General features: G+C 45.9%; 1 long non-coding RNA gene across 1 annotated transcript in view; it reads right to left on the bottom strand.

Moving 5' to 3' along the window:
• LOC135912053 (uncharacterized) overlaps window positions 1–21,851 on the bottom strand; it is a 61,199-nt gene extending 39,348 nt beyond the window's left edge. Inside the window, exons 1-2 of the long non-coding RNA XR_010567546.1 lie at window positions 21,730–21,851; window positions 20,591–20,684 (exon numbers count right to left, since the gene is read on the bottom strand). This is a non-coding gene — a long non-coding RNA (uncharacterized lncRNA). The remainder of the gene's footprint in view (window positions 1–20,590; window positions 20,685–21,729) is intronic.
• Between the last annotated feature and the right edge of the window lie 662 nt (window positions 21,852–22,513).

Genomic DNA, 22,513 nt, shown 5'->3' with positions numbered 1-22,513 from the left:
AGAAAATGGTTTGACACAGTGGCATCGCTGCCATATATTATATGATGTTTCAAAAGGCTTCTTTCAAAAAAAGGCTTCTTTGAGTTACTCAGCATAAGAAAACTCTGAGTGTTATTTTGAGGTTGTGCTTGTACTTCAAAAAAGGTTTGAATCGTACATTTTTCGTACTGGAAGAACATTAAATGTATTCAATATCCTTTGTGTATTAAAGATCCCTTCTGTGAGCGTCAGATGGTGCATTAGCAACATGACGAATTGCTTTAAATATTTTGTTATCTTGTCCGCGTGGTCATCTTGTGCTCGGGGCCGCAATGGCACTGCGGCCTAGCAAAGCATTATATCCGGAAAAAAAAGTGCCGTGTAAGACTGCACCAAGTCGCAGACGATATTATAAATTTAAAAAGATGTGTATTCACTCAGATGTGGCGGAATTGTCATCTTAAGAGTCAGCATAGAAATTCTCGCATAGCTTTCAACTGCTGATCAGGACAGGTCTTCCTGCAAAGTCAACAGTATATCGTTCTTAGCAGCAGATGGACTTCAAAAGAAGAAAGTTATCGTTTTCATGCGCCTGCCTGGCCGCGTCAGGGGTTGCAGTGTTTCCAGGGATATTGCAGTTTCCTGTTACCCACTGAAACACTAGAACTTGATTTGTTGTCCTACAGCTTTTGTGTGCTCCTTGGGGGATTAACACACTAAATCTACTGATCTTTCTGTAATGTATAGTACAACGCACAATCAAACTTAAGCTACTTGAAGCAACGAGGCAGAAATTCCAGACGCCTTACTAATCAGAGCTACTAGCTGCGCATGGAGCAATTAAATCAAGAAGAATATAGCAGAGATCACAAAGAAGGCAGAAGAGTACGCAACACAGCTCGCCAGGCAAGGGTGGCAGCAGTTCTGCAGCTCACTGAACGGCACGCTCAGCACAGCCAAGACGTGGCGCATACTAAAGCCCTCAAGAACCCAACCAAAACGAAAACAGAAGGCGGCAAAACAATCCAGAAACTGGTCCACCAGCACGAAGGCTCCGACGAGGAACTACTGGCAGTGCGTATAAAATGCTTGGGCAAAGACAATCCGAAACGCTACGACGGGAAGTATCTGGGGACAGAGAACCCCGACATGGACAGACCGATTACGAGAGAGGAAGTTTACGCGGCAATTAGAGCGACAACCAAAAACACAGCCGCGGGCGCCGACAAGATCAGAAACTCCCTAATACGCAACCTCAGCGACGAGGCGATAGATCAGCTCACAGCATACCTCAACACACTGTGGGAAGACGGCACGATATCGAAGGAATGGAAGCACGCTGTCGTGGTGATGATACCTAAACCCGGCAAAAAGCTTCAGATTGAAAACCTGATGCCCATCTCCCTCACCTCATGCCTCGATAAACTCTACGAAAGAATAGTCACCAGAAGAATCCAACACCACGTGGAGGACAAGGAGTTATGCCCGCACAGCATGTTTGGCTTCCGGGTGAACCTGTCAACACAGGACGTCCTGCTACAGATAAAAGAAGAAATCATAAAGACATCACCCAGAGCAGGCGAAAACGTCATTATGGCCCTAGATATCAAAGGGGCCTTCGACAACGTTAGCCACGAAGCCATCATGGAAGGACTGAACAACATCATCGTCATCGCAAGTTAGATTCGCCCGCGATGACGGTGCAAAGTGCACCACGCGCACCGCTTGTTCGCGTCGATAGCACGTGTGGTTTCGGCGATCTGTGCGACAAGACTCGCCGTAAACTGCAACATTTTAGCTTCATTTCTATTTTTTTAATTTTCTCCCTTTCAAATGCAAGAACCAGAACAGAAGCGAAATTATCTCACTAGAGGGGGATCGCGCAGTGCGGCCAAACCGGATGTGCGCGCCTGTGAACGGTGATGACTGGACGGCGCACACTATATCTTCACTTATGCTTGGGCCACGCGCTCCACTGTTCAACTTTCATTTGACGCTGATAGTACGTATTCATTGAATTAAAGAAATTATCAAGTTACTATGCGACATAGGTGGGGGCGTGGAAAAGAGGCAGAACATTGGGCCTCTAATCTGAAGGTCGTAAGTTCGAATCCTCCTCCAGTACACTACATCTCCAGGCTTGGGTGTGACTCCTGACACCGGCAAAACATTCCGAGTGCCAGTGGGGCTATACCCGTCCAGGTGCAACCAAATTAGAATGGCCCACTAAGCCTCAACAAAAGACGTTCCCTTCCAAGAACTGGCCTCCCTGGTGCAGTATTCAGCAACGACCTCCCTCACTGCCCCTACAATTAACCCATGACCTTCAAGCACCAGCTGCTGTAGAGCTCCTGACCAAAGGGGCGGTCAGACCTGCGACACTACAAAGGGTGCTAGGAATCTCCTGACCAGGACAGGCCGCCACTGGAAACTGAACCTAGCAACGCTCAACACACGAACCCTCTTGAGTGAAGCTAGTTTAGCAGGACCCTGAGGCACTATCAGGCATCGCATCGGATATTATTCGCATTAGTGAGGTTAGAAGAACTGGGGTGGCTTATACAGTGCTGACTAACGGCCACGTCCTCTGCTACAGAGGACTTCGAGATAAGAGACAATACCGGGTAGGCCTCCTAATCCATAAGGACATATCGGGCAACATTGACGAATTCTACAGCAGCAATGAGAGGGTAGCAGTAGTAATAAAGTTGAATAGTAGGTATATAATAAAGGTAGTACAAACCTACTCTCCAAACTCCAGTCCCGATGATGAAGAAATGGACCAGTTTTAAGAAGATGTTGAATTAGGGATGCGAAAAGTGCAAACTCAGCATACTATAGTCATGGGTGACTTCAATGCAAAAGTGGGGAAAAAGCAGGCTGGCGAACAAGCAATTGGCAACTACGGCGTCGATTCCAGGAACGCTAGAGGAGAGATGCTGCTAGATTTCGCAGAAAGGAATAAGCTTCGAATAATGAACACCTTTTTCAGGAAGCGTAACAAAATAAAGTGGACCTGGAAAAGTCCTAATGGTCAAACAAGAAATGAAATTTACTTCATACTTTCTGCCGATCCCAGCATTGTGCAGGATGTAGAAGGGTTAGGTTGGGTAAAGTGCAGTGATCATAGGTTAGTGAGGTCTAGGATTTACCTCAATATAAGGAGAGAAAGCGTAAAATTATTCAAGAAGAAACAGGCCAACCTAGACACAGTAAGGGTAAAAGCAGACTAATTCAGGCTGGTGCTTGCAAACAAATACGCAGCCTTAGAACAGAGAGATGAAAATGACATAGATGCAATGAATGAAATCGTAATTAGGCTGGCCTCAGAAGCAGCAATTGAAATGGGAGGTAAGGCACCAAGGCAACCAGTAGGTAAGCTCTCCCAAGTAACGAAGGACCTACTTAAGTAACGACAAAGAGTGAAAGTGTCCAACTCAAGAGATCTGATAGAATTCGTGAAACTATCCAAACTGATCAGCAAGGAGAAAGCAAGGCATATTCGAAACGATAATGTGAGAAAGACAGGAAGTAGTAAAATATGGACGCAGCATGAAATCATTGAGAAGAAAACTTGGCATAGGACAAGCGAAGGTGTATGCACTGAAATGTAAGCATAGTAATAACATCAGTAATTTTGAAGATATAGTAAAACCAGCGGAAGAATTCTATACTGACCTGTACAGTACCCAGAGCAACCACGCTACCTCCATTCGAAGTAGTAATGGACAGGATACAGAGGCTCCTTCTATAACCAGCGATAAAGTTGGAAGGACCTTGCAAGACTCGAACCGGGGAAAAGCGGCAGGATAAGATGGAATAACAGTCGATTTAATCAAAGATAGAGGAGATATCATGCTTGAAAAGCTTGCGGCCCTTTATACGAAATCTCTTACGACGTCAAGGGTCCCAGAGAACTGGCAGAATGCCAACATTATACTAATCCAGAAAAAGGGAGACGTCAAAGAATAAAAAAAATATTGGAGGCCCATTAGCTCACTTTGAGTATTGTATAAAATATTCACCACGATAATTTTCAATAGAATATGGCCAACACTGGACTTTAGTCAACCAAGAGAACAGGCTTCCTTCAGGAAGGTGTGCTCTACTATGGATCACACCCATGTCATAAATCAGGTAATCGAGAAATCTGCTGTTTTTTCTTCGGTGTTTGCGGAAGACGCCATTCTGGTGACCGCAGAAACGGACGTGGAATCACCTCCGCCCATAGTTTCCACATCGACTGCAGCCGCTCCAAGAAAGTGCTCCGGCCACCTGGGCGACGCGAACAGCGAGGATAGGCTGGTATACCCTACGGCCCGTGACGAAAGCTCGGATGAAGGTGACTTTATGCTCGTGACAAGGCGTAAAGCAAACGAGAAGACTACTTATGTCCTTTCCTTGAGCAAGTAAGGACACCATGATTACGCGGGAGCCACCGGTTCACACTATCTTGTTTGTACCGGTAAATGCTGCTGATAGTCTCAACCGGCTTAATAGTTAAGCCACGTTGAAGCCGTCACCCTGGGACAAATCGCAGATGTGAGAATCAGTGGTCGCAAGAATGTTCTCGCTATAGACGTTACGCAACGTAGTGCGCTGGATGTATTGAACAAAGTCAATATGTTCTGGGACATCAGGGTACGTTCTTACATACCAGACGGAAAGGACTCTACGGCTGGTGCTATTTACGACATCGACAATTCCATCAGCGAAAATTACCTTCAGATTTTCATCAAGCCAATGAGGGAAGGTCTTGTTATATTGCAAGCCCGTCGTATTGGCGATTCGCGATGTGTAAAACTTGTCTTCAAAGGAGACATCCTTCCATCACAATTAAAGATTGGTCATTTTCCACATGCAATGCGGCCGTTTGTCCCAAGACCACTTCAGTGCGGTAACTGCTGTAAGATGGGACACGTCAGCGCTGTTTGTAGAAGTTCTGCCGTGTGCTCATGATGCCCAGATTCGCACAGTACAGACGCCAACCATGCAGAACATTGGAAGTGCGGCAATCGTCCCGGCCCTCACGATGCGTCTTCAATGTATTGCCCAAACTCAACAGGGAGATGCAAGTGTAGAAGCAAATGGTCACAGACGGTTCCACCTACAGGGAGGCTGCTGCCAAAGTACGATGTCAGCGCTCTCGTCTCCGGAGACCTTCTAGAAAACCTGCTGCCGAAGCTAGGGATGTGCCTCTCCCACGGACGGCCCACCCACCAGCACAAGCGCCCAGCAAAGCCAGCAACAAGCACCCTGAGAAGGACACAAGAATCACTGGCCCACCTGACGCGTGGCCAGCGCTGCCGTCGATAAACCCGCCAACAGAGCCGTAGCATCGCTCGTCCAAGGTCACTTCGGAACGAGTCTGTGGCAACAATCAAGATAAGGAAGTCATAGCTATGGTAAAAGCCCTCATGAATACCTTTAAGTGCTGTTAACTAGCATTCGCACTCCGACTGCTCATAGTGCACTTCAAATATTGAATACTCTGAACCCGATGCTGTCAAGTCGGGAGACGCACCATGGCTCGTCCTCTGCAGCCCTTCCGTAAAGAAGTTAAAGAAGCTTCGATTTTCCAGTGGAATGCCTGAGGCCTTAAACTCCGCAATTCGGATATTCGGCTAATTGTATTTTAAAATCAGTTTCCCATTATCGTCACTTGCGAACCACACCTTCACAATGCGATACGATTATCCAGCTATGAAGCCTTCAAGTGTGGTATACCTGCAACGACCACAGTAAAGTCATCGTTTATATCAGGTACGAGCTTACCTATGTTGAGCATCCAGTAAGACCTGATGATAACAACCAACACGTGTTCCTGACTGTAAAATGCAATAACCTCAATTTCACGCTAGTAGCTGTATATATTTCACCTTCAAGTCGCTTTGACACTGTGAGATTAAGCGCTCTAATATCAGCGACACCTGGGACGTGGATTATTACCGGCGATTTCAACGCTCATCAGTCACTGTGGGGAAGCCATAAGATGGATCGTCGGGGAAGACGAGTTTCCTCTTCACGTAAGATCCTGAACTGTATTGTGTTAACAACGGCAGTCCTACGTGCTTACAGGGAATGGCATATATCAGCTGTCTCGACCTAACATTTGTGCCACGCTGCCTAAGTAACAAGGTACAGTGGTTTGTGGACAATGAAACCCATGGAAGTGACCATATTCCCACCTATATAAAAATCAAGGGCCCAGACAAATCGCAGATCACCGTTTCTTCCCGCATCGAATGGTCAAAGTAGAGGTCACTCACAGAGAAGTGGTGTCAGGAAAAATGAAGAAGGTTCTCTTAAAAACCTAGAAGACATAATCAAAGCTGCTACTCAAAACGCTGCCTGTAATTTTTCACCTTTATCACAGTTTTGGGAATATGAAACGGAACTGGAGCGGCTCCGAGCAATCCGTCGTCGTGATGAACGACGGTATAGACGCACAAAATCCACCTACAACTTCAGGGAGGCGAAACGTCTGCAGAAGAAGATTAAGCGTCGAATCAATGCACTCCAGTTTCTAAGATGGAAATCTTTATGCGAATATCTCAGCAACCTTCGGTTTGCAGACGACATTGTCCTGTTCAGCAACACTGGGGACGAATCGCAACAAATGATTGAGGACCTTAACAGAGAAAGTGTAAGGGTGGGGTTAAATATTAATACGCAAAAGACAAAGATGATGCTCAATAGCCTGGCAAGGGAACAAGAGTTTAGATGGCCAATCAGCCTCTACAGTCTGTGATGGAGTACGTTTACCTAGGTGAATTACTCACAGGGGACCCTGATCGTGAGAAGGAAATTTACAGAAGAATAAAAATGGGTTGGAGTGCATAGGGCAGACATTGCCAGGTCCTGACTGGAAGCTTACCACTATAATTGAAAATAAAGGTGTGCAATCAATGCATTCTACCCCTGCCAACAGAAGGGGCAGAAACTTGTTGGAGGTTGATAAAGAAGCTCTAGAAGGAGTTAAGAATCGCGCAAAGAGCAATGGAACGAAGAATGTTAGGCGTAACGTTAAGAGACAGGAAGATAGCGGTGTGGATCAGAGAGCAAACGGGGATAGCCGATATTCTAATAGACATTAATAGAAAGAATGGCGCTGGGCAGGTCACGTAATGCGTAGGATGGGTACTGCGACAGGATATTGCAGGATGTAGTGCGACAGAACGGGTACCAGGAGAAGGGAAGCGCAGTCGATGGCAGCAGAAAACTAGGTGGGATGATGAAATTAGGAAATTCGCAAGAAAAAGTAGGAATCCGTTGGCGCAAGAGAAGGTTAATTGGAGTGCAGTGGACATAAATTATTATTATTATTATTATTATTATTATTATTATTATTATTATTATTATTATTGAATTAATCAGAATAAAAGTGAACGAAAAACAACTGGCCAGGTTTAGTTCTAGTAGCTACACAGAAATACCCCAGAAAGTGGATGAGCCAAACGCGCCGCGGTAGTGCAATTGGTAAGAGCATCGCACGCGTAATGCGAAGACGTGGGTTCGTGCCCGACCTGCAGCCAGTTGTTTTTTCATCCACTTTTATCTTTATTAATTTATCATTTATTTAATTCAATTAATGTAATAATTAAGCACATGTAATGTCCCCTATGCTGTCCTTGGTGTCATTGTTTGTTGGCTTCTTATGATATGCATTTCGTTGGACACTGAAAATTAATGTCTCGAAACTAGTGCACTCTTGTGATTTTGTTCTAAGTGGGTGCGCCTTGCGAACTCACTGGCTACAATTGGTAAATCGAAATATGCGCCGTAAAATAATTAATTGAATATTGTCCAACTTCTTATTAGCTCCAATGCAGCGCCAAACACTTGATTTCTTGTTTGATTACCTTCAGTCAATTGGCTGCCTTACAAAACTCTACTATTATGTACACTCTTTCTCAGAATTATACAGGCTACGTCGCCCGAGATCGCGGAGCTCAGTGTAGGCAGCTTAAGGAAGTTCCTGAGGTATGTCACAAATTTCAACGTCCTGGGACATGACAATAACTCTCTTACTAACCGCCTAGAGGTATTGAGCGCCAGGAGCACCATAGGAGCTGCACCACACAGCCGAACGACATATAAGGTGGAGGCGTGGAGCAGCTCTTACACTTTGGCAAGGGCTGTATATCCTATAATAAAATATCAGTGAAATCAAGAGGATAAATCGGTCATCGCTAAGATGCCAAAAGTGAAATCAAGATATGAAGTTGTATCTTTTTTTACTTCATTCTGCCCTCCTTCTTCTATAGCTTTTCTCCCCCTTCCCCTCTTCCCCTCCCTTGCAGAGTAGCATGTAGGCAAATATTTATGCGCCAGCAAATCTCTCTGCTTTTAAATAAAGAGCTCCCTCTATCCTATAAGGATAAATGCGCTGGTTTGATTAATTCATGGAGTTTTACGCCGCAAGCTACACTTTTGCTAAGAGAGCCACCTTAGTGGAAGACTGCGGGGTAATTTTGGCCACCTGGAGTTCTTTAACGTACACCTAAAATTACGTATAACAGGCGTTTTGGCATTGCGGCGCCCAGTCAGGATGCGGCCACCGTCGTCGCAAATCAAACCGGTGACCACGCACTCCGTGTAAGAAATATACGCAGATTGAAAGTGCTCAAAATTTGTTATTTTTTCGGTTTTAACCAAAGTGTGACGGACGGCGCAGCGTGACAGCAGCCCGCATCTGCGTGTGCTCTCACCAGACACGCCGTAGTTGCACGCGGAGGCTTGCCAAGCGTCACGTAGCTTTTTATGACAGTCCCTGCGGAATAATACTGGCCACAGTTTCTCTTCGGCGACATCTGAGTACAAGCCAGTACAGTAGTAACACGGTCACGCCCATCTGCCCGTGCACGCCGCAAACAGCATGTCCGCAGGAAGGCGTCTCGTCATGCACAATCCAAGATTCTGCATTGTCTTTCTAGCGTCAGTCGCGTTGGACACGTGGTCAGCGAGGTCGGTTTTCTGGCCAATTCATCGTCCCACAACGTGGTCTAGCGCTCGTTAGCTCTAGGCCTCGCTCACCATGAAACTGACCAAATTTTTTTTCCGCCACTCTTTACAATTCTTGCAAATATCACGTTCATAGGCTTCCCTAATCAGGCGTTAAGCTCTTCATTGAAGAACTCAGGCGGGGAAGCGGCACAGTAGAGTTACTCGAATATTGTCCAACTGAAACCTAACCAAAGCCTTTATTTTAACCGAGGGCAGCTGGAAAAAATACCAATACCAATCGCAAGAAAATAAAATAAGCAGACGCATACTATATAGACTTCATCATTACTTTTCTTTGTTTTGTTTTTTTTTCTCTCTATTATTTTCTTCCTTTTTCCGAAGCGTGCGTCGGGAGTGAACAGTGATGGATGGCTACCCATGCATGCAATCTGCATCTCTGAAAGGCGCATCTCGCAAAGGTCATCGTCGAGGGCTTCGCGTGCAGCGTTACGACAGATGCCTCAGGCATAACGCGCGTGGCCGTTGCAACATCGATAGGCTACATCAATGCCATGCTGTTTAGGACGTCTTACCAGAATTTTCATCATCATCCAGTCTTATTAGACTGATCAGAGCGTAAGTCGCGCAGAAGAAAACGATGCGCGAATTGCGAAAAGCACATGTAGCCTTCGTCATTATAGTATATGGAGATCAGTGTGAGCATTATCACGAGGAGAGAATGTTAACGCTTGCGCCTTAGCCAGGATGTTGTGTTTAGGGGCATCCTGGACATGCGAAGGGTGATCGATCAGAAGCGTAAGACGCGACTACGGCTCATGAATTGGATACGTCATGAGATGATATTTAAAGCCATATACGCGGGTACAGAGAGCCATCACAGACAGGCTGAAGCTCATACAATATTAAACTGAAATTTTGACAGAAGGCGAAGCGCCCCGCTTCTGCAAAGAAAAAAAAATAAGAGAAAAACTCTCCTGGGAGAGAGAGAGAGAGAGAGAGAGAGAGAGAGAGAGAGAGAGGTCTAACCTGAGTGTTCACAAGGCAGGGATATGTGATAGGACTAGTAAATCCTAATGTTCGGTCTCTTGCAGCATTAGTTCATGATTTCAAAGGAGACTGTGTTTTTATTTGATGAGATAAGACGCCTGAGAAATTCCCATTGAATCATGTAACACAAACACGCACTAGTCACAGGTATATACCTAAGTGACACGTCACTTCGGTATAGACATCTGCACCTAAAATCGAGCTCGTGGCCCTGGTAAAGTAAGAGATCTGGGAGGATGACAGAATGAGAAGGACGTTAGCCGGGAATCATCACAGTTAGCTATCGTGCAATGTGGTAGGGGAAAGGAGTGGAAATAGTTATATGTTATTTTACTTTCATTTTATCCCCCTTCTAATCAAATAACTTTACATTAGCATTTTCTTACACTCGAAAAAAGAAAGAAAGCTCGTGTGGATCCAGCGCACATGTTGGAATTCACACGAAGCGAAGCTTCGCGTAAATTCACGATAACCGGTCACGATAAAAAACCGGTCACGATAAATAATATGGACATTAAACAGGTAGAGGAATTCACATATCTTGGAATTACAATTGATTCCAAGATGAGCTATACCGCTCACGTTAGGTATGTTTCTGCGGCAGCAATGAATAAGTTATGGTTATTAAAGCACCGTTTAAAAAACTGCACTAGTGCTACCAAATTAACTGCATATAAGGCAATTATTAGGCCAACACTCGAGTATTCCGATATAGTCTGGGACCCTCACACAACGGCTGGTATAGACATTATCGAAAGAGTACAAAAAAATGGCTGTGGCTTAGCTAAGGTTAAGCCCAGGATGCGAAGCATACTAGCCTTTATTTTAGTTGTTGAACCACTGTTTAGCCTGGTGAACTGCTGTTGCTTGGCTATATTTGGTTCGGCTAGACGAAGAAACAACTCATGCGTTACTCTGCTTCGCCTTCAAGAATGGAACGCGACAGCGTTCCCATCGACCCGCCAAGGGGTGTAAGACAATGGGCTACGGCGCAGCGACTACGCGCCCCGCATTGGACGCGGTGAGCGTCGAGCAACGCAGCGTTCGGCGCGGCAACGAAATGTGTGCCTGAGCAAGCGACGCACGCCTGAGCCTTAGAAACAGCTCGTTTCTAAGGCAACACCGCACTCACTAGAGGCGCTTTTGTACCGCTTTGAAGCATCGTACTCGTGGCTCAGTGGTAGCGTCTCCGTCTCATACTCCGGAGACCCTGGTTCGATTCCCACCCAGCCCATCTTGCAAGAGTTGAGCCAAAGCCACCTAGAAACAGTCTCTGTAGCACGCCGCAACCTTCGCTTCTCATTCATCTCACCTCGTGAGTGTCTAGCAGAGGCAAGCGCAGCTGCTTATATACCGCCGCGACGCCGCGATCGACGGCGCGAGTTGGAGCCCCGTTTCTCCTCTGTCGTGACGTCATGGTGTCACGTGGTATTGAAGGCGACACCGCCGCGCCTGAGGAGCTGGGTTGAGCTCTAGTAATATGCTTCGCATAAAAAAGCTCTTAGATTTATCTACAATGCTTACAATTGGCGCATTTCAGTCACCTCTTTAAGGTTGCGATCTGGGCTCCAGACACTAGAAACACGTCGCAAAATGCACCGTCTACAAGCAATGTATAACATAGTTAACAACCACACTAAAATGAGGTTTGACAACTACATGCAATTTAACAAATTGCGACTGACCAGAGGTAAGCACAATCAAACAATATTATTGCCGCGCGCTAGAACAAACGCATATCTTTATTCCTTCCTGCCCAAGACAATTCGCGAATGGAACGCTCTTCCGCAAAGCGTGGTCAACTCAGCCACTCCAGATTCCTTCTTATCAGCAGTACAGACATGCTTGTAATGTCATGCATTCACTGTACCTTTGCTTGTTACAAATTCTGATGACTCATTTATTACGCCTTTCCTATTGGCAGCAATGTGACGGCATCATCGTATTTCTTTTGTGTATTTGCATATGTTTACTTTGCCTATTAGACTGTTTTTTTACACTTTTTTTTTATCCCCTTGAGGAAAAAGTTTGAAATCACGTGATGTTGTACCACTCCTGTCTGGGCTTCCAAATGGAAGCCGGCAGTATTCTGAAATAATAAATAAATAAAATAAGTGAAGCGGTTAATGCAATGTTTCGTAGCTAACGGCGATGCGTACAATTCGGTGAAGTCAGGTGCATGCACAGAAAAGTAAGACACGTATCAAGCAACATTCAGGGATTCTGTGCCTCTTGTTTCACAGTGGGGCATACACATTCTGCAAGATTGGCCGAGAGCGTGCGCTACCTCAGTGGCGCATGTCGAATGGCTAAATCAAAGAAAATTAATGAAAAAATTCGTGATATATAATCAACTATTCTATTAGCACATCGGTGTGCTTTAGTGATATCTGTGCACCGGACATACGTGGTCAGCATACGAGATCTACATGAGACACTTCGTGGGTACCTTTCATATAACCCTTGTATACATATCCACATATATTCGGCAGGACATCAGCCGCGGTCAGAAAAGTCTGGGAGCGTTCGCAAAGAAAGTTTCGCTTTAAAAGCAACTCCGTTTGTTCATCTAGTACAACAATTTAGTTAATGCTTTCATTTCGTTAATGATTCCTTTATTGCTCAAAATTCTTTAATGCTTTCCTCGGCTTCAGCGTATGTTGACCTCGCTGTCAAGTTACCTTTCACGGTAAGTCGGGGTCATAAGGAGACACTCGGTGCGGCATTTCGGCGTTTTCTTCCGATGCCGCTCGTTCTGCACTTGCGCCCGTAAAAAAAAAAGAAGAAAGAAAAAAGAAACAGGGAAAGCCCGAGGCGAGTGAAAGCAGCAGTAAAAAACGACAGCGTCCAATTCTGTCTGCGCTCGCAAGGACAGCGTTGCTACAGAGAAGAGACTCGGTGAGGTTAAGCTGGCGCACTTTTAACGAGACGGATCCCGCAAGCAGAGGTGAAGGAACGCCGTCGCCGCGACGCGATAAAGCATTCACTGTTCGGGGATCGTCATTAAGCGGCGCGCCGCGCTCGACAGGGCGCACGGCGCGCCAGCATGCGAGAAACAAGACACGCCTGCAGTGCAAACACGCAATACGAGACTCGCCGGCCGCGTGGCACGCGCTCAGTCTTTGTTAGCTTCCATTTGGCCCCGCGGCGTCCACGGCCTAGACCAATCTCGCGGCAATTTCAACGCTCGCCAGCGCTGGGTAACCGGAGCGAAGCCGTTCCACGCAATACGAGGAGCCAGACGCGCTTTCGTAATCACTCCTGGCGCAGTTGTGTATGGCCCGCGCATCACTGTTCTTCTTTGCTTCTTCTTTCTTTTTAGACCGAATGTGTTCGAGAACAGAAGTCGGCCACGCTCAACTTTACGCTGTCGTTGAACAAACGCGACTAAAAATAAACCAGCGTCCTTTGCACGTTTACTCTTTTATTGATTCGCCAGAATGTATGCGCAGTTCAGAGCGAGTGGAGCAATTGCAGCAGACAGCTGTATCACCGCTGCGGAATACCCGCCAACGTTGGTTTCCGACAGAAAAAAAAAAAGAGAAAAGAAGAAGAGGAAATATGTGTGTGTGGGGGGGGGGGCGAACTTTTCCTTTTTTTTTTTTCATGGCTCCTGGCGGCTTCTATGCTGCCGGATGCTGCTACATACCAACCGGCAAGTGCATGTATACGCGCATAGCTCGGACCATGGTATCGCTAAAAAAAGAAAAAGAGGTAAAAAAGAAAGCTGGAAGAAAAGCAACTGAATAGAGCCACGGCGAAAAAATTTATTGCGCCAGTAACCGGCAGATCTACCAATCTACTTAACAAAAAAGTGGGTCATCCTAAACTTCATTCACAACCTCGACTATGCGAATAAAGTTAAGGACGTCCAGCGCAGCCCGGAATTCACGTCATGCAAACGATGTTCCAGCCACACAGCTCTTTCAGGACGAGACCAAACGTATATACGCCAGCATTCTGAACAGCCACAGACAGTTGCGTGAGAGCACACACCACCCCACCACAGTTCTACGCACCCTCCCGCTATATAGCTTTTCGACCGATCTGAGAGCGCACGCGTATATTATAACGATGCACATTTTTCCTACGAAACGCGAAGGTAGTCAAAGCGATATGATTCCGCCGAGTCGTTGCAGACAATAACCGTGACTCATCATCTTTCCAACTTCTTTTTCGTAACTTCAAATGTGTTGTATTTCAAGAAACCACTGCCCAAGCGCTCCGTACAGATGGTTAACCAGTGAAGCTGAAACATGCGGCCCCGGTGTATATATCGGGGTTAATCCCGACGGTGCATTAAGCGAGGGCTTGGTAGGCTGCAGGATCCTCGGTACGCAGTTGCTGCTTGCGCTCGGCTGCACGAGCCTGTTCTTGTGCCCGGGCTGCAGCATCAGCGCGACATAGACGAGCTCGTTCCTGGTTCTGCTCGCAGTGTTGCTGATCAAAAGCTGCCTGCTCCTCAGGAGTACGTATGATGCGTGCCCTATCCATTTCAGAGCAGGAGAGAAACTGCTGCGCGCGCTTGGCTGTGACGGAGAGCAACGACGTCACTACTGGTGCAGCCAATCGCGCGCCTGTTTCTCTTTCTTTTTTTTTTCGCGCATGCGCATGGAGTTGCACCGGAGGAGTTTTCGGCGTACAGGCGACAGACAGACGGACGGACGGACGAATCGGCTAGCGGTATACAGCTTCGCTGTAAAATGTGCGTGAATATTTCGTGTACAGAATATGCTTGATTGAAAGAATTGAATCTATTAGATGAATTATCTTGAGTCTAACGATTTTCCGCCCGTTCTTCTTTCACAAGCCGTGAGCTGCTTACTCTGTCTTCTTTTGCCTTCTAGCTGCTGCGTCTCTAGCTACATAGATGAGTTGCGTCTAAAGTTTAGTTGTGCTCACCATTACACGAGTGAACGCACATTTCTTTCTTCTTGTCCTTTCTCTTCCTGTTTCGTTTTTCATGAAGTGATAAAGCATTTGTGCCCTTAGTAATTCACCATTCCATGAAAAAATTTCATTTCTGTCTTTTTTTTCTTTTTCTATACTAACTTTTCTATTTTTGTTCGTTGGCATTTTTTACAGATCATGTTGGTATGAACAGTTCACCGGCAACCTATTTTCCCAACATTCCTACTTAAAATTTGACAGAACGAGAAGAAAGGAGGTTAAACGGAGGGGCCCGATTTTAAATAATAATAGCATGAGAAGCCAACAAACAAAGACACCAAGGACAACATAGGGGAAATTATTTGTACTTACTAATTGAAGTAAAGAAATGATAAATTAGTGGCAATGTAAGTGCTTGAAAAAACAACTTGTCGCAGGTGGGGAACGATCCCACGTCTTCGCATTACGGGATCGCGTAATGCGATGACGTGGGATCGTGGGCCTGGCAATAGAGGCCGGCAATTGCTCCGCCTGAGCACCTCTTACAATGCCACTGCGGTAACACATTGTTTCAGTGCTTGTCAGTATGTATGTGAAAAACGTGTCCGTAGGCCCAACAAAATGTATATTTCCTCGTTTTTACACGCATGCACGCACACACGCTGACGCGCGCGCGCACACACACGCACACACACACACACATGAACACGCACGCACACCGATAGATTCAATTTGTCACGTAAATATTCAAGCCGCCTCTGACATTGCACAATTAAAAAAGCAAATGAGCCAGCAAATTGCGGTCTCGTATATTTTTTTTTTTTCGCGAAAAGAAATGAGATATTTGTTACGTGTACATATCTTAACCAGGAGGAGGAGGAGGAGAAGGAGGAGGAAGAGTGTAAACGCACCTGGAGCTGAGCGCCACTTATCAAGTTCGGTTGAGTCTGAACCTCGTCGCAACATATACAGAGAAGGCTGCCAGCGAGGATCGATATATGCGCCCGTTAATAATGAGCTTAGGGCTGGACTTGGCGAGAATATGCAGGAACTTTTTCCTAAAGTCGGGTGTAGGACCGTGCACGTATTTCAGGCTTGATACGAAACGAAATGAATAAAGGAGGTATTCGGTAATGCTGCGTGGTCTGAGAATGGTCCGGGCTAGCGTATAGACAGCCAGGCCTTCAACGGGACACAGCTAGAACTTACCATGCAATATTCGCTTTGCAAGCGCTACCATGAACATCAGTCAAAACCCGCCTGCTGACAGAATAATGGCAATAATCGGGAAACCACAAACGTCTATGCTCACGAGCGACCCGCGGTACGCTCTATACGTACGCGCGCTCCTTCTTGAATCAAAGTCGCCGTCGCTGTCGGACACCGAAGCAGCCAACGATAAAGGAAAAACGAATGAACAAGGAGCAGAAAGGGCGTCCCGAGAGCGCACAGTCCCCGCACGAACGGCTGGACGCCGATTTGTCGGCAGCGAGAACGCAGGGGTGACGGGAGGAGTGCACACCGTGCGCGCGGCGAGAGCCCCCCGGGCCCAGTACTGGACGCACGGCCGGCGTCGGCCAATTTCCCCGCGGGTCCCCGGGGCGTGCAGATCGCGACTCGAGCAGCGTTGGGAAGCTTCTCCTCCGTCGGGACGCGGCTTCCCGAGTTCCAGCGCTGCTGCAGTCGGCGCCAGCGCCGCCGGCGCTTCAGCCTGGAGCGCACGGGGATCGATAGCCGAGGCACCGACGCCACTCGTCCGAGAGTGCGATTCCACAAACAAAATCGCTGTCAGGGCACCATCCGGGAGCAGAAGACGTTCCTCTAGCTGTGCACGCAGCGGGCCGATGTATGGGCCTCTGCGCCACTGCGTCGTCGACGCCATTGCCCGGCGAAGGTGCCCGAAAAGAAGGCAGGTCGGTGACAATCGGCTTGCAGGTGACGACGAAGAGACGGCGTGCGACAAAGGCTTCGGACCGGTACTCCTTTGCTGCATATTCCTCGATGTCACCACGTATCTTCCTCAGCGTCATCGCGATGGTTCCGCAGACATGACATGACAATTACAAGGAATCGCGGGCCGCAAGAAACACGGGAGACAAAGAGTCTCTTTTACTTCGATGAGTAAAGGTGGAGCCGGCGTCAGCAAAAGGCGCAAATTTCTCCGTCAAAATCGCGTAAAAAAAAACAAGCAAAGATTTAAATGAGCGCCGCATGAAGTGCACCAGGTATAACATGATGCGTGGACATCTGCAGCATGTAGGTAATTAGATAAAAAACTTAATTATTGAATTTTTGTTATGTAGTTGATAATGCATTTCAATTTTTTGTTAAAGTAGTGTCCGCCTCTTCGAGTAGACCAGCTCATAGACTAGGATTGTGCTATCTGCCACAAGCAATGTTAAAAATATCAGAAAGTGTTCACTGAAACACAATGTATAATGAAGCATCGGATACTTCTTTCCATACTTAGTCATACCGTCATCTACAAACGAATTCTAAGTTAAAAGGTTTTCAACTGCTACTTTCCGGCTGGCTTTACCTTCGGCAACGTCGAGGTTTCTGTTTGTATTTGGGATGCACCTCCGCGGTCTTGTCAATAATATTGTGATCAGCCTTGAAAGTTTTCTTAACCTGATCCTAAACGGGGATACAAAAACAGTGCACAGTTCTTGGCAAATTTCCTAGCACTCTTTTTTCTTGCATACTAAATTTTCTACGGACACTACGAGAACTTAGGAGTTATTCTACCGGAATCCTTAGAATCCACACATGTACTATCACCGTTGAAAGTGGCTAAAAGGCTTTAGCTGTAAGAAATCGGATAATAAACAACTACTTTCTAACTATAGGCTACTTTTCCTAACAACACCAGTCAGTTAAATATTTAATGTAGATAATTCATAAACACATCATGGAATTACTTTGTTAATTTTAAACTGGGAAGGGGTATGGGAAAGAAACGGTTCCGCTGACTGCACCGTAAATGACTAGCTCGGAGCCAGTACCTTAATGTCGGTGAGCGGATGAAAGAGGTTTAGGGCGTTTAGAGGTTATTTTCGAAAGCCTAAGGCAGGAGAGAGAAGAGAAACTGAGAAAGAGAATGCGCAGCACTTACAAAAGTTCCTGCATGCGCGATGCGACACGAGCCGCATGTTCCAGAACGTTGATACAGTCAACGTTCTGAAGCATTTCCAGCATAATTTCCGTCATAGATTCAGCACTGCGACCCAACTATAGTACAATTCGCTTTTGACACCTCTAGTGAATTGGACTTGCCATCCTCAAAGACATTTGCCAAAGTTTTTGGCGATGTGTTTCATTCTAGCTTAACGGTCAAACTTACAGGGCGCTGTACTAAATAACCCTCGTTTTATTTCTTGGATCGCTAATTATCTTCGGTGTCACTCGCAATTTGTTTAATTCCGTCGAAGTGTTTGTTGCAAACGCTACGTCCGGTGTGCCACTGAGGTCAGTGTTAAATTTTGTATCTTAGTTTTATTTGATTTCGCTACCCAAAGGATATTGTAAAGAAAAAAACGTAGGGCAGGAGAAGGGGGGGGGGGCGCTCGCGGAAGTAGAAATGGCCAAAAAAGGAAATTATATTAATGAACTACCCCTTAAAGTCTCGTCTAAAGTCGGCCTTTACGCTGACGGCTGCGTACTTTACGATGCAGTCAATTCTATTGATGATCACCATCGTCTCAGCAAGGCCTTCAAATCTGCTTGTGCATTATGCGAAATATGGCAGACGACCATCAAGGGTAGAGGAAAACAATCGTAATGTCATTTACTACCAGACAGACGCAGTTTGTTTTTTGGCATTCTTTAAAAGGTGGATCGCAAACAAGAGTAGCAAATTACAAATCCCTAGACATTATTTCCACAAAGAAAGTGTCTCGGTCTCACCATGCTGAATACGTACGCAGTAAAGCAATAAAAATACATCGGTTACATGTACGCCGTACCCAGTCAAAGGCGCCTCGCGATGCAAAACCACTACTGTATAAATCTTTAATTTTCACTGTTTTAGAATGTATTTGGTACACCTACAAACAGTGTCAAGTATAACTTCCCTTGAATCAGCCCAATGGCATGCCACAATAAGGGGCGAAGTTTCTCGTCCTTATTGATACTGCATCGCTGCACCTTCAACCCATTCTATTGAGGCATTATATTGATTTTTTGAAAAACTTTAGTCAATCATTGGGGGTCCTTCTGCGTCCTTCATTTCACATTTATTTATTTAGTTTAGTATTATGATTATCACTTATTAGGCTGAATATGAAAGCATTAAAGCAATAAAAGGTATATCGGTTACATACACGCCGTACCCACCCAACATTATTTTGCACTGAAATTTGATTCGAAAATTGATGTAAGAGCCGTCCGTAATTTATTTAAAATAAAGGCGAGCCTCTGTTCTGTTCATTTATTCATATACATGGTACGGCGTATATATAACTGATATATTTTTATTGCTTTACTGCGTACAGGTTAAGCTTAATACGCACCTTAATTTATTTTTTCTTATATACTGGGGTGCTGGTGGCCTCACCCCGCCCAAATCGCCAGACATGTTCGACAAAGTTTTCCCTCACTGGCTCTAAAAAGATAAATTGAGTAGCCAAGGTACTTTTTACCTCGATATCTCCGCAACGACTCATGTACAAAAGAACAGAACAGAAGTTTACCCTTTCTTTTTTTTTATAGACGGCGGACGGCTCTTAAATCAATTTCTGAATCAAAATTAATTGCAAAGTAGGAAACACACCACCGGAAATGAAATTCAAGAAAGAGAGCGAGAACATGAAATGACGAACGCAGCCTTATTTACAGTGTCAGCGTAACAAAGAAACCCTTAGCGTCTATTTGTTATGGATCCGGTCAATAACGGCACCCTGCGTAGTCAACAGAAAAAGTGTCTACTAACTTAGACCCCCATCTCCTAATCAAGAAAGCAGTAATAATAAAATGCAAAGAGCATTAGCCTGCTGGTTATTGCGTAGTCAAGCCACAGTGATGTTTGGTGATAAATTGTGGGGTGAAATGCACAGGAGCCGAGAAGTGAATGACTGCGACTCGCGCGTTACGATTATTTGGCAACGCGCATTATGCGAAATGCCGACTGGTGGTGCGCGTTCGGTCAATAAAGTTTGCTGATAGCGCGCTCTAACGAATAGCGCGGAAGCTCATAAAGTGGCCAAAAAATAAAAAAAACACTACGCATAGAAGCTTTCTTGTTCTGTACTTCCATCACCGACGGCCAGTTTATGGACAAACGAGTCGCAAATCGAGGCAGTGGCCATTACGCTGACTCGAACGCGCCCCAGCGTTACGTTAACCCGTTAGTTTTGGAAAATTATTCCGACAGTCTAGCAGACGACTTCTGTCGGCTCTTTTTCACCGGCCATTGCTCGTTAGTGCAGAGGCTGCAACAGAGATTGGCGATCGTGTTTCCGTACCTGAGGCGAAGAGCGCCAAGTGTAAATGGAAGCTCGCGTCCTGTGTAACGCCGCGAGGAGACGAAAGAAGAACGGGCAACTGTATAGCGTGCACGAGATTCGAGACGGCCTCGTGTACACGGAACCGTCGCGCGATTAGCAACACATCCAACAATCGTCACCCTTCGCAACGAGCACACGGGTAACGGAGCTTCGAAGATACAATGTTGTCACGTGGTAGTGACGGTGAGCCAGACTTGACTTACCGTGTGGCGATATCCGTTACCGCGAACCGTCAGCTGCACTCCACACGCAGCAGGCACCTTTCAACGGTGTGCCGCGGGACGCGCATGCTGAAATCTGAGTCAATTTTTTTTATAATAATATATGGGGTTTTACGTGCCAAAACCACTTTCTGATTATGAGGCACGCCGTAGTGGGGGACTCCGGAAATTTTGACCACCTGGGGTTCTTTAACGTGCACCTAAATCTAAGTACACGGGTGTTTTCGCATTTCGCCCCCGTCGAAATGCGGCCGCCGTGGCCGGTATTCGATCCCGCGACCTCGTGCTCAGCAGCCTAACACCATAGCCACTGAGCAACCGCGGCGGGTAATTTTTTTTTTTTATGCCTGAATACTAATTATGTTACCAGCCCGAGCCAATATGCAGGCATTCCAGAAGGCTTCTACGCGGTAACGACGTAGGAAACCGTTAGGGCTCCGCAACGTCCTTTTTAAAAACAGACAAAAAAACATGCTTGATCAGTGACCGCAATTATTTCTTCATTATAACATCTTACGGTACGAACTCTCACCGAAGCCTTCCCTAGATTTCGGAAGCCACCACGTAAATTGTTTCATAATGAAATCACAGTAACCAATACTCCTATTGAAAATTGCACGTCAGACAAGATAGATTCTTCAGTCTCGTTTTTTCATTTACTTTTTTTAGGGGCAGGTCTCTCCGACAATGGAGCTTTATGCACGTGTTGCACAACGTTCCGTACTTAAAAAAATATACTAGCGACACATTTATTTGAAACGACAAGATTCGGGAAACTTAGTATATGCACTTGTCAATCAATGTTTATTACTGGCAAGATTCCTCACTGTCAGCTATTAGCTGTGCCCTTATTTTTCAATTTTGTGAGTTTACCCTTCGGTTCTTCTGAAGTTCGAACTCCACATTGCATTTGTATTTGACAAATCTGACAAACAAACTTATTGCTAAAGTGTTGTCAAAGACAATTGGTAAGGCAAAGGGGCAATAGTGTATACATGAACTGAAGCGCAGCTTCTGAGCTCAGGTCATCGATTTGAAATAGGCAGGACATCCGTACACGATGTTGCGTTAAGTGGCTCAAAAAATGCTAATCAGTTCTAGGAAATCAAGTCGCAACGAACCTGAGACGAGGCGTAGTGCAGGAAGCAAAATGTCAGTTGTTCTGCACCTGAAGGGAGCCCTGCACAGCCTTAAGAAAGTTAAAAAAGAAAGGGTGGGCGTTGTCATTTCTGCTCCGGAACGGCCCTCAAAACTTAGTAAATGTGTCACTGGTGAACAAGAAGTTGCGCATGCTTGCACCAAGTAGCAGCGTTTCATGACCTGCGCAGAACTATTGTATGCGTTATCCCTCTTTCTCGTGGGAAAACATGTGCAGGTCAGACAGGCCTGAATGAAAGACTGAACGTGCCTGAATGAACGACTAAAAGAGCTTAATTACAACGCTACAAAAAGAAGAACCGGAGACATTTACATCCCCTAAGTGGTTGCGCATACGAACCACTGTTCGGGCATTGTCAAGTGCTGCGCAGAAGTAACGATAGGACGATCCGGGAGATTATTGAGGCTTACTTCGCGATAACTGTCCCATACTATGCCATCCAGATCGCTGAGCGTTAGAAAAAAGGTGCCTTCTTGTCACTCACATGAATCAATTATGTATCGGCGCCACTGCCTAGATCGTACCGCGCATTGTTGCTGCTTTGTATCTGTGCATAACGTTGCCAGTATACACTCAACACCGCAAGTCAGCGACTTGTCCTGTCCGCACTCCTTCTTTGTCCCGTATTCTGTGCTGTGTATAATTAAGTATGCTTCGACACCAACTCGCCCAACATCTCACGCTAGTGAACTTCAGTTCCGAGCAGTGAATAACCAGATGGTGCGAGGCCGCGCTGGTGCACCAAG

The sequence above is a fragment of the Dermacentor albipictus genome, chromosome 1 (assembly GCF_038994185.2).
Source record: "Dermacentor albipictus isolate Rhodes 1998 colony chromosome 1, USDA_Dalb.pri_finalv2, whole genome shotgun sequence".
Lineage (NCBI taxonomy): Eukaryota > Metazoa > Arthropoda > Arachnida > Ixodida > Ixodidae > Dermacentor > Dermacentor albipictus.
Note: the sequence above shows the minus strand (reverse complement) of the source record. Positions and strands in the feature narration are given on the sequence as shown.